Below are 8,270 nucleotides of genomic sequence, written 5' to 3'. Positions count from 1 at the left end.
CCCAAAATAGGTAATTTTTTTATAAAAAAAATCTGAAGCCATCACCAAACTGAATAGCAATAGGAATACTGGCTGCTCCCTTGTTTCTTCTTCCATTGTCAGCAGGTTTTCTACTACTATTTTTTTCAGGAGCAACGCTCAAGATCGTAGCAAATCCCACCTTTTTCTAAGTTTGTTCACACACTTACTGCAATCTATCCTCCCCGTTTACTGTCACTCCTTCTTTTCCTACTTCTAATACTTTACTTCTTCCACCCCGTTGCAACCGTTTTTTTTTTTTTGGTTTGAAAAGATAAATCATATTATAGATAGTTAAATAGGTACATAAGAGTTTATGATTGATGCATGTATTGCATCAGATTAAGTAAACTAGACTAGGAAACATTAGTACTACATCACGATTACTACTAAAAACAGTACTACTAGTACTTATAAATTAACATAGGATTTGAATTTTACGTAGTCTTCTACGTAGCATTCCTGCCTGATTCTTGCTGGTAGTAATTGACACAAAAAGGGGAGGTCTTGAGGAAAGTATACAACGAGCCTCATTAATTGCTCCATAGCTTAGCCAACCATCTGCACACTGTTTTGCTCTCGATAGATGCTTTGTACCTTTGGGCTCATCCAGCTACGGAGTAAGACCTACAATCATTTATTATATTTAGTATATTTGATAGTAGGGGTTAATAAGCAATCCAGTATTGCAATATTGCATCTGTCTCAATAATCAGGTGGTGAAAGATGATGTTGACAGCTAATTTGAGCCCAATTAAGAGTGCTAGTAGCTCTGTGTGTAGGTGGAGCCATGTGGTGCACGTCCTGTAAAACTAAAACCCATTGCAAAGATGGTTTCTAAAACATCCACCAATACCCACAATTAACTTGACTAAGAGAATGGGATCCGTCTATATTTTACTTAAAGACCTGCCCATAGGTGGATGCCATTTAATGTAAAAGGGCATCGTGATGGAATACTTTTTTTAGGGTTTATTGAGATAATAGAATTGCAGCCTGGTATAAACTAGTTGAAACACTGTTTAAGATGAGTGTGCTCAGAAATTCTTATTTTCTTATAATCCATAGTGCATAGAGCGAATGGTAAAGGATGGATAAGGGAATGCAGTGTAGGATGGCAAAGGTTGGTGACTTATGAAAGTGTGCACCAAGACATAGTATTTGCAATTACTGCGAAACCAAACGATTATATTAAGCTTAAGAAGCCCCCAAGTGCTATAGATTGTGACATTCAAAGAAAATTATGTGTATGGTTTCAGGACACGCCGCATTTGACATGAAGATCCGAAATTGATAATTTGTATGTATTTGTAATACGTAGCTGTCGGGAAGGCCTGTCATGACTATTAACCATATAAAAAGACAAGAATCCTATAGGTAGGTAAATATACGGAGTTTCCACAATTCATGCAATTGGTAGTTTAGTAGACTTCAGGACCTATCGATGATAAAACTGTTTGTGTAATGAGCAAGATAAATAGACTCGAGACTGCAAGAACCATCCCATTTTGGTGTAAGGTGGCCCCAGAATGCAACATCAATAATTGGTAGGTAATTGCAATAATACAGTATCAAGGATGTTAGAGAACTCTAATGGTAAGACAGATAAACCAAAAGGCAACCCCAATGCAGTAAATGTCACAGTTCATGATCATTGTAAAGTAGGAATCCCAGAATGCACTCTTTTATTAATGTACTCCCCCTTTGGGAGTATGAGAAGCATAAATGTAATTACGACCCAAGAATAACAGCATCGCCATGGTTCCAGATCCAAACCCGAAAATTACATGATTACATGTTGTGTTAAGTTCCATTTTGAATAGGCCTGCTACAAATTGACCAACGCCCAATAAATAATGTTAAGACCAAATCTTGTAAACAGCTAAGTTGACTGACATTATGAATACTAAGGATGAACAGCTAATAAGGTACTTGTCCATGAGCTGATTTAGGGGTTTGTGGAAAATTATATTCTCCAGAGTCACAGATAAAGATGGTGAAGGCATCTTTATCTTACAGAAACGATTTTTGGAATGCCCTAAGCCCCCCTATGTGCTAAAGGTTGAGGTAACCATAGGACCATTTTAAGAGGTTTTTCTATTTGAAGGAGTAAGTTCCCCACAGAAAATTCTTTGGTATCTTTGAGCGATGGAATAAATAATCTACGAAGGCAGGAGTGATGTATTGCATTATTATGAATGGCGAAGGATTGTCAGAGTTGAGCGTATCAGAGTTCGTCTTTCTACGCGACTTTTTGTAATAAAAAATTGAGTTTTCCATCCTGAATAACTTAATTTTTAAAAATTCATTCAATGTAAAGATACTGAACAATCTCCACTTTTAGTGAGGATCTTGAGGCTATAGAAAATAGGGAACCCTAAGTAACTTGACCTTAAAATGGTGTGCCATCCCTGTATACTAAAAGTATGTTGCAGTGTCAACCTCTTCATAGAGTAGGCACAATTTTTAGAGAAGAAAATTCTCGATTTTTCAAAGTTAAGAGTTTGTCCTGAGTGGTTGAGCTAATTGATTAATGGTGTTTAAACTATGGATTGACATGAAGTAAGTTTGTAATTATTTATGTTAAGGGATGATATACATGCGGCGAAAAAAGATGAGATAGATTGAGATCCCCTTCTAAATCTCGAATTGAAATGGATGCCCAAATGTGATAGTCACTTCAAGAGTTTATTTTTCTTTGATAGCATTTCTAAACATAAAATAGAAATATAGGGCGAAAAGGTATCACCCTTGTCTAATACCTCTTGTAGGTTGTAAAATAGTCAGGTAGCGAGTACATTGAGCGCTAAAAGAGCTTTGTAGAAAGTAGCTGGTATACAGACAATTATTAGCTTTATTAAAAAATTATTAGGGAAAATTTTTAGATTTTGTTGAAGTGTTTATAGATGAAGGACCATTCCAGTTTATCAAAAGCTTTTTCGAGGTCCAGCTTGAGTAGCATATTTTGAATGCTACCTTCATTTTATGGAAATCTAGTAATAATTCTTGTACTATAATTGCAGTTGTCAGCTGCACGTCTATTTTTCTAAAACTTTGATTAAGTTTGGTTGATGATATGTTCCTCAGAACTGGTTTTAAATTCTGTTAACAATAATTATTTAGTAATATCTTATAATGGTATTACAGAGACTCAATAGGTCTATATGATGCCTTAGGGTAAAAGCATTCTGGTTTTTTAGAAATTAGGCAAATAAAGAAGTAGTATTTATTGCGGGTCTATCTGAGAGTCCAGAAAAACCTTATGACAAAAAGTATTTGAAAGAATTCCTACATAATATGGCCAATAGCTTTTTGAAAAAAAATTGGGGTGTAACAGCCATCGAGGCCAGGTGCTTAAGAGGCTGAAAGGAATGTAGGCTTGATAATTTCAAAACTGTAAAAGGGCTATATTTAAATCTAGTTTGCTCCAATGGAGGTAAGAAGCATTAAAGGGGAAACAAATGAAGTAGGAGTAGACTTGAGTTTGGTTTAGTATATAAAAAGATGACTATAGTGAATTTGTAATGTCATCTCTAATTTGTGGGGGTTCTGTAAGTCCAATTCCACCTAAGTCCTGAAGAGCAGTTTATACGATTATTCTACGGTGATTTAAAGTTGTTAGGTGAGAAAAATTTAGTGTTACATCAACCTTTATTTAACCATTAACTTCTTGATTTTAATTTTCAAAATCCTCTTCAAGTCTGGAGAATATATTAAACTCCTCTCTAGTAAGAGTATTTTCTAGAGACTTCTACAAAAAAGGTGGCTAGTTGGGATAGTGGAAATGACGAAGCCTTGAGATCCCACTATTCTTGCAGTAATTTTCTTTCCGCTTAAGATTGTTACCGTTATAAATAAGTGTTCTTATTCCACACCTATTGATACATATAATTGTAAATAACAGGCAGAATTAAGAAATGAATTTTTTTTCTGCACACAAAACTGTGCGTATCTATTACTATTAATGGCAAAAAGGTAAGGATTAGGATGAAGTACTCCATATAGATTAACTAACCATTTTTTAGGAAAACAGTTTGTTGTGTAATTAAGCAGATGTGTTGTATCATGATTGATCATTGATCAGAATGAAGGTTTCGAGGAAGGTGAGTTATTCCATAAGTCATCACACTAAAAGAAAAATCCATTCATAATTAGCCAACACACGATCAATACGTTCCAAAATATTAACATTGTGATGTCTAGCCATTTGTCCCAAGTATACATCGACTACCTTGTAACCTAAGTCTTTTTAGAAGGCAGTAGTTAAAACACATCTAATAATTTATTAGCTCTCAGTATTATGATAGGCAGCCCCCAAATTATCTGAGGCATGTATTATTTTGTTAAATCACCCCCTAACAACCAAGGTCCCTTATAATTATCAAAATATCCTAATATTATCCATAAAACAGTCTAGAGGCTAAAATCAGTTGCTTGCATAAATAGCACTTATAGAAGAAAAGTAAAGGGTAAGGGAAGAACCTGGACATGGCAATGTATCTCTTGTGTAGATGTGGCCACCTGTGCTACATTTAAACATGTTGCATTCCATAAAATAATACCCACTTATTGCCTACATGCAGGCGACTTCTCTACATCACCTGTGAACTCGAAGTCATCCTTGAGACTTGGTGGGATTGGCAGTGTGTCTCCAGAAGTACCACCAAAGTAGGTCGATTATAGTCTAGTAATGATCTAAAAAGTGTCCCTGCGAAACTCTACCAGATTAGAGCACACCTCCAGATTCCAAATTATAATTCAGTATGACTTATACTGGAGGTCATGCTGCCTAGACTAGATCTCCTGGACGAATCATTAGAGTGGGGAGAAATAACATCGGCATATTTCCCCATTTAGTGGATTTGTTGTTGGTCTCAAAACGGAATGAGGTTTCTAGCAGATTTTGCGGGCACCTTATGAAGATTTTCCTTCGAACTCTTCCTTCTGGATGTAGACTTGTTATGCCAATCTAGGCATGCCAATGTATTGGCCTGTCTCTCTCTATTGTAAACAATGGGCTGCGTCTAAACTCTTCCTGAAAGTTGACATCCTGCTCGTCTGGTTTCTATCTGATTGTGATGTTGTGGGAGAAGGAGGAGGAGGTGGTGGTGTTGGAGAGGGGGGAGCTGTTGCCAAAAAGAAGGTGTGTAGAGGTTGAGGATCCAATAGGGTGTGGAGTCAAGGTGTGTGTTGGAGTAGCGAGGTGGATAATAGGGCGATGACTGTATTAGAATTGGGGTGGAGTATGCGTGGGATCCCAGCACCTGGAGTGGGTAGAGGCAATGTTTGTATGTGTACTAGGTGGGGAGCCTGCATCATGGACCAATGATAACGAGCATAGAGGTCTGTCCCCAACTACATCCCTTCCATCACTATTTGTGGCTAAATCTCTGGGGATGATTTATGAGAGTCGTACCTCCTGTTGATTCACATTGCATGGTGAAGGGTGGAGAGCATGGTTGTACAAACCTGCCTCCCAGCCAAAGATATTAGTAGAGTTGGTAGTGTGGTGTTTGTGTTGTGTGTATATTATCAGTGTTTGGCTCCATTTGATAGGTAAGGGTGGAAGGGTGAGCTGGAGAGTTGGGGTTGTGTTGTAGTCGATGATTTTGCCTTTGGTGAGAGCTTTGTCGTCGGAAATGATTTAGGAAGTTGAAAATGGGAACATGGTTGATACTTGGAGTGGTTCTAGTGATGGAGGAGTCAAAGTGAGAAGAGGATATATTTGATGATCTAAGTGGAACTGGATCAATGTCAATGTGGAGGAATAGGTCGGTTGACTAGATATGACAAGAAGGGGGTGTAATGGACTGGGGGGGAATTAATGGAAGAAGACATGAGTTGCCTATATATGCAACAGTAGGTTGATGATGGCGTTCTTCCTACTATACAAAGTGGAGGAGGTGGAGTATATGGTAGTGTCGGTGTGTAATTATCATGTGGAGGTAGATGGAAAGGGAAAGGCCTGGGTATTGGGGCAAGTTATGCATGTGAGAGGAGCTAAGTTTCCAGTTGCATGAGGCATTGATAGGTTTGATATTTGAGAAAGGGTAAGTGGGTTTTGAATTATTGCTCCAATTGGACCGAGTCCTTGAGTACTTGAGTGGTCTTTGAATTTGGAAGTTATTAGGGTATTAGGTTTGACAAGAGTATATCCTGTTTCAGTTGGATTTTTTAGTAAACTATTGTAGCTTATTATTTATTAATACAGGGTTATCTAATGGGGGGGGGGGGGGGTGTTAGCTTAGAACCCATTTAAGTTATAAAGGGAAGGTTAGTAGGAATTAATTAATCGTTGCTTTACCTAAATGATTTGTCTCTCCTTGTCTCCACTGGAGGTATCCCTGTTCTGATCATCAAAAGTAGTAGAATCTTCTCTAAGATTGGATTTCTTTGGAAAATTGAACTAACTTGCCAATGCTCCTTAACCGTAGCAGAAATATTTGGTAATAGATTTGATTATCATCCAGTGATGATCCTGTGGTGACTTGTCTGTATGTCTTCATCATTCACAACAAAATTGCAAACCCTTTAATTATGGCCCATACGACCACACCTAACATACATAAATTTAAACCCTCATAAAGAATGATTTATTTATGGGTGCCAATGATAAGTGTGGTTTTAGAGGTTGATCAAGCAATACTCCAACATAACCTAGCATATTGGCCTTAGTGGTTGAAGCAGTACAAGTGTCCACCGATAATAACCTACCTATTTTCTGGCCTAAACTTGTGTAAAATTTGATAATCATAGTATTCTGTAGGTAATTCTGGTAGACGTACCCAAAATAGCTGAGGTTGTTAATTTTGTTTCAGAAGCCTTAAACTTAGGTTTTCCATTGGCGAATGGAGAGAAAATGATTTAAAAAACAAATCAAGGGCCACCCTGCAAGGCATGGATTTTGTTTTCCTCTTTTTGAAATTTTAAATAAGAAAAGAAGTCTGATCCTAAATCAATTAGAGGAAGATTTCAGTAGGTTTCCATAGAGCATAGATTTTTTGTCTAGTATTTGATGCTCAACTTTCGACCATAAACTTTGATGATCACTGCATGTTGCCATGGTTGGTATAGTCTAGTTTTTTTCTTCACTGATAAAGGTATAAAAATTGAAGAGTCAGTAGGTGCATCCAACTCATCGGAATTCTCCAACTGAGAAGTAAAATTTTGCTGGAAATATATTTGGTGTAGAAGAAAAGTTGTTAGAGTTTAAAGTTTGAAGATATGTTTTTGTGTGTTAAGTGTCTTTGATTGGATCTTGCATGTCAATATTCATATTAGCAGGCATGGTAGAATTTGTATTGGTTCAAGAAAGTAGTGTAGAATTACTATTTGAGGGGATTTTGATCCGGTGGTTCTGGTGGTTTGGGGGGGATGGAGGTGTGATGGGTCGTACCTGTTTGAGGATGGTATGGGAGCATTTTTTTGATTGAAAAATTGTGATGCTATCATATCCCCCTGCAACCGTTAAATATATAGATAATAAATAAATGTGTCTATCTACCATTTAATTTGTTATGTATGGTCATTGAACTATATTTTACCCACTATCACAGTAAATGTTAATAATAAAGTTTTACTCATTATATATAATAGTTTAGGGGTGACAAATTGGCGAGTTTGGCTGAATTTGGGCCGTCAAGATGGATTTTAGGTAAGAAAAGGATCATTGCCCAACCCAGCCCAAAGTGTACTTGGGCTAAGATGGGCTGGGTCAAGATGGGCTAAACAGTGGGTCATAACCCAACCCGCCCAACTTGACCATGTTTTTAGAACCATGCTTCATCTTGCATAAAAAAAAAGTCTTTTACCTTAAAAGTGTGTAAGTTAGAAAAAAAAGTTTAGGGGGTGGGGGGGGGGGGTGGTGATCAGAAAATAGAAAAAAAAAAAATAGAGAAAACAGAAAATTGAAAATTTAAAAAAAAGTAAAAATTTTTTTAGGGGTTTGCCGGGTGGTCGTAGGGGGGGGGGGTTGGGATGGGTGTGGTGTAGAAAAAAAAAAGGAAAATTAAAAATACCACAAAAAAAGTAAAAAAAAAATTTTGAGGGGGAGGGCAGGGTAGGGTGGGTGGGTGGTGCAGAAAAAAAAAACAGAAAACTGAAAATACAAAAAAAAAAAAAAGTTTTAAAAGGGAAGGGTGGTTTTAGTAGGGGGGTGGGGTGGGAGGGAGGGTGTGGTGCAGAAAAAAAATAGAAAATTGAAAATACAAAAAAAAAAAAAAAAAAAAATTGAAGGGGAGGGGGTTTTGCGG

Source organism: Nicotiana attenuata, chromosome 7 (genome assembly GCF_001879085.1).
Source record: "Nicotiana attenuata strain UT chromosome 7, NIATTr2, whole genome shotgun sequence".
Lineage (NCBI taxonomy): Eukaryota > Viridiplantae > Streptophyta > Magnoliopsida > Solanales > Solanaceae > Nicotiana > Nicotiana attenuata.
The sequence above is the reverse complement of the archived record's forward strand: the minus strand, read 5'-3'. Positions refer to the sequence as shown.